Source organism: Oratosquilla oratoria, chromosome 37 (genome assembly GCF_046742065.1).
Source record: "Oratosquilla oratoria isolate Oo_2021 chromosome 37, ASM4674206v1, whole genome shotgun sequence".
NCBI lineage: Eukaryota > Metazoa > Arthropoda > Malacostraca > Stomatopoda > Squillidae > Oratosquilla > Oratosquilla oratoria.
Window position 1 is genome coordinate 43,532,992 of NC_134813.1, and position 5,000 is coordinate 43,537,991.

The window sequence follows — 5,000 nt, forward strand, 5'->3', positions numbered from 1 at the left end:
GTGTGTGTGTGTGTGTGTGTGTGTGTGTGTGTATGTGTGCGGAAAAACCACCAAGGAAAAAGATGAACTGATGACCAAGCGCTTTCGTCTATTCAGACATCCTCAGGGTACCCTGAGGATGTCTGAATAAACGAAAGCGCTTGGTCATCAGTTTATCTTTTTCCTTGGTGGTTTTTCCGCATATTTAGAATGGAAATAGACTCATCCGCTGGGATTCGAACCCTTGCCTAGGCGGCTTACGTCTTATAAGACAAAGGCCTTACCGACCATGCTATCTCGACCCTACAAAACGAAACGACTTGGTTCACGGCCCAGTCGTTCCGCCGAGGGCACTCGGACAGAACATGATACGTAATGTATTTCATCAAATCCTTTATGCAGGCTAGTCTTCCGACAAGTGTTTTGTATCATTTGACATTTTTGGAAATAGACTCATCCGCTGGGATTCGAACCCTTGCCTAGGCGGCTTACGTCTTATAAGACAAAGGCCTTACCGACCATGCTATCTCGACCCTACAAAACGAAACGACTTGGTTCACGGCCCAGTCGTTCCGCCGAGGGCACTCGGACACTCGGGCACTCATCCGCTGGGATTCAAACCCTTGCCGTCTAGGCAAGGGTTCGAATCCCAGCGGATGAGTCTATTTCCAAAAATGTCAAATGATACAAAACACTTGTCGGAAGACTAGCCTACATAAAGGATTTGATGAAATACATTACGTATCATGTTCTGTCCGAGTGCCCTCGGCGGAACGACTGGGCCGTGAACCAAGTCGTTTCGTTTTGTAGGGTCGAGATAGCATGGTCGGTAAGGCCTTTGTCTTATAAGACGTAAGCCGCCTAGGCAAGGGTTCGAATCCCAGCGGATGAGTCTATTTCCAAAAATGTCAAATGATACAAAACATATTTAGAATCACGAGTTTATGTGATTTCTCATACATATATATGTGTGTGTGTGTGTGTGTGTGTGTGTGTGTGTGTGTGTGTGTGTGTGTGTGTGTGTGTGTGTGTGTGTGTGTGTGTGTGTGTGTGTGTGAGTGTGTGTGTGTGTGTGTGTGCATGTGTGTTAGGAAGTAGTCTTCACTCCTCGGCATCCACTCCTCCCGTCCTCACCTCTTCTCTGGCCGTACCACGATCTTACTGACCCACGAGTGTTCCCATGGGACACGCTCGCGCCACCCAGCAACGTGACTCAACCCAAGGCTTCTTTGTTGCCCACGGGTGGAACAAAGCCTCCTTGAGGAACACACGTGCAGTACCAGCATCGGCCAGCGATGACTAACCTCTACCTCGACCAGCCACGTGATGATGAACACTGCATTTATTGAGGAACGCATACTCTCTGTCTTCGTGAGTCACCAGCATAAGGACATTTTGCCTCCGACTTCCCACGCATCACACTGGACCTCACGCCATAAAGGAGCACGGGTTATGACGTGCCTGTCTATCCATCCACTTCGATTTGGGTCTACCTCTTGGTCTTCTCCATTTGGCCTACCCCAACACGACTCTTCTTGATGTTCTTTCTTCTATCATTCTTTCAACATATTCAGCATATCTCAAACATTTACATTAACCTTCCCCATATTCAGAAATACACTCATAGGAAGACACACCCCAGACCACAAAAAAAAACTCTAAGAAGCTCGACAACTACTGTATTATCTCAAACTTCTTAACAATTCTGCATAACCGAGACGTCACTTCCTAAGAAACAAAGCATTGTTCTAGCATGCCCGAAGTCAGGTCACCACCACAGATTCAGCAATAACCTCCAGTTGCCCCCCAGATTCGTTCGCCAACCTAACAGAACACACAGTCTCTCTGCGATTACTTACCCAAAAGACCAATCGTGGGTCCCCTGTAATATGTACATATGCATACATAATACGCACACATATGCACAGACACACACACACACACACACACACACACACACACACACACACACACACACACACACACACACACACACACACACACACACACACACACACACACACACTCACACACACATGCACACAGATATATGTATATATGTATATGTATATATATATATATATATATATATATGTATATACAATCTCCACGACCGTCGCGCAGGGGATTCGAACCACTGCCTATAGACCCAAGAGAGTCCACAGCACCCGCCTTAGACCACTCGACCACAGACGATCTAAAAGTGTACGAACTCGTAATCTATCTGATTACCGAGATTGGGGAGGGTGCTAACTGGGTTCGAATCCTCTGCGCGACGGTTTTGGAGATTGTATGATTGATGTCGCTGTCCACTAGCGAATTATTCACACTCACACACACACACACACACACACACACACACACACACACACACACACACACACACATATATATATATATATATATATATGTATATATATATATATATTATATATACATATATATACATATATATATGCATATATATGATATATATACATATATATAAGCATATATATGATATATGTACATATATATATATATGCGTGTGTGTGTGTGCGTATGTGTGCATGTACAAGTATCGACATTTTCCCCATTTGATACACAAAAAAAACTTGAGCACGAGAGATTTAAACGCTTAAGTATTTATCCTTAAAATAATAAGCCTCTTAATTCATTTACTGCACTTTTACCATTAATTTGCTGTTTACCCATTGCAGCCTTCCTATGCCTGAATTAACGGCTGCTCATCTTCATAGAAAACGTGGATGACACAACTAAATATGATGTACAATATCCGTAGATTTTTTCCGCATCACTCTCTCCCCTTCTCTCTTTCCCTCTCTCTCTATCTTTCCCCCCTCTCTCTTTCCCCCCCCTCTCTCTCTCTCTCTCTCTCTCTGTCTGTACACACACACACACACACACACACACACACACACACACACACACACACACACACACACACACACACACACACACACATATATATATATACATATATATATATATATATATATACATATACATATATATGTATACACACACACACACACATACACACACGCACATATATATATATATATATATATATATATATATATATATATATATATATTTCTGGGGCACAGGTTTTCTCTAAGGCAATTCTGGTTGAAATCAACTGCACTAGTTGCTTTAACAATCTTCAAGACTGTATTCTTTAATCTGGAGAATACTTTCCTATTAGCAACTGAGAGGGACAGGAAGTAGTCATTCATGACTCTCAAAAGAATATACACAGTGTATGCCAACTGATATATTTTTGCATAGTAATAGTATTGAACAACTATTGACTCCACCGAAACTATAGTTTTTCGCCTCGTCGTGAGGCGTCTTCAGGGTGAGGACTGCTTTGTATGATGCTCTGCTATATTGAAGGTCTTCCAACGAATAATGACCGCTGGTTGGATGGGCGGGCTTATAAGGCTCAGCCTGCCTAGCTCAGACGGAATACTGGCCTCTCATTGGCTGAGAGGTGCAGTATGGGATTTTGTCCGGGAGCCAAGGGGGTGGGATTTTGTCTGGGAGCCAAGGGGGTGGGATTTTGTCTGGAAGCCAAGGGGGTGGGATTTTGTCTGGAAGCCAAGGGGGTGGGATTTTGTCTAGGAGCCAAGAGGGTGGGATTTTGTCTAGGAGCCAAGAGGGTGGGATTTTGTCTGGGAGTCAAGAGGGTGGGATTTTGTCTGGGAGCCAAGAGGGTGGGATTTTGTCCGGGAGCCAAGGGGGTGGGATTTTGTCTAGAAGCTCTGGCCTGATTTGCTGCTGCTCTGGTTACTGGTCCTAGGCGCTGATTGACTAGCTGGACATGTTCCATTTGTTCGCGGGGCTGCTGTTGTCTAAGGGCTTGTTGTTCCTGGAGGGGGTTCGACGAAGAGGTTCCTCTCATGATTACTGCTCTGGAAGGTAATTCCAGCCTGACCTTCACCTGTGAACGCAGTGTAGAGGGGTGCCTCCCCTTCCTAGATGTGGACATCTCTAAACAAGAACAGGGCTTCAAGACTAAGGTTTACACTAAAGCCACCAACGTGGGCCGCTGCCTCAATGCCAAGGGAGAATGCCCTGTTTCATACAAGATATCCGTGATATCTTCCTATGTGAAGAGGGCCCTTACCCACTGTAGTAGCTGGACTGAGATCCACAGAGAACTCGACCGTATCCGCCAGCTCCTCACCAACAACGGCTATGCAGACCATCTCATCGAGAAAGTCATACAGAAAAAACTGGACCAGTTTGCAGACTCGACCCAGTTGCCCACTCCTCCCAAGGAGAAAATCACCGTTTACCACCATAATTCTTTCCATGATCGGTACCGCGAGGAGTGTGATGCCCTTAGGAATATCATCAAGAGAGGAGTCACCCCAACCAACAGAAATGCCATCATAGAGTTGAGAATATTCTGCAAACCTAACCTCATTAGTTCCCTGATTATGAGGAATAGCACGGCGCCCAGGGCCCCGAGTGAGGCTACCACCAATGTTGTATACAAATTTTCATGTCAGGAGGGCCGCTGCGACGGCTCCAGCACATACATTGGCAGGACCTCCTCTACACTGCGGCGTCGCCTACAATCCCATAGAAACCAGGGATCAATTTTCCAGCATTTCACTGAAACACACAACATGAAGCCTCCTCTACAGAAGCTGCTAGACCAAACGGACATTCTTCACAAGGAGTCTGCCTTCAGGAAGCTGCAGATTGCAGAAGCAGTATCCATTACTTGCCAGCGCCCTACCATCAACATACAGCAAGCTGCCGATTTTATTCTCCCTTCCGCGCGCCCTGTAAAGAATAACCCCCTCCAGGAACAACAAGCCCTTAGACAACAGCAGCCCCGCGAACAAATGGAACATGTCCAGCTAGTCAATCAGCGCCTAGGACCAGTAACCAGAGCAGCAGCAAATCAGGCCAGAGCTTCTAGACAAAATCCCACCCCCTTGGCTCCCGGACAAAATCCCACCCTCTTGGCTCCCAGACAAAATCCCACCCTCTTGACTCCCAGA

The 5,000-nt window shown here is 45.7% G+C and overlaps 1 protein-coding gene across 1 annotated transcript in view; it reads right to left on the reverse strand.

The window, feature by feature from the left end:
* Positions 1-5,000, reverse strand: part of LOC143019696 (uncharacterized) — a 69,735-nt gene that overhangs the window by 55,509 nt on the left and 9,226 nt on the right. The window lies entirely within an intron of this gene.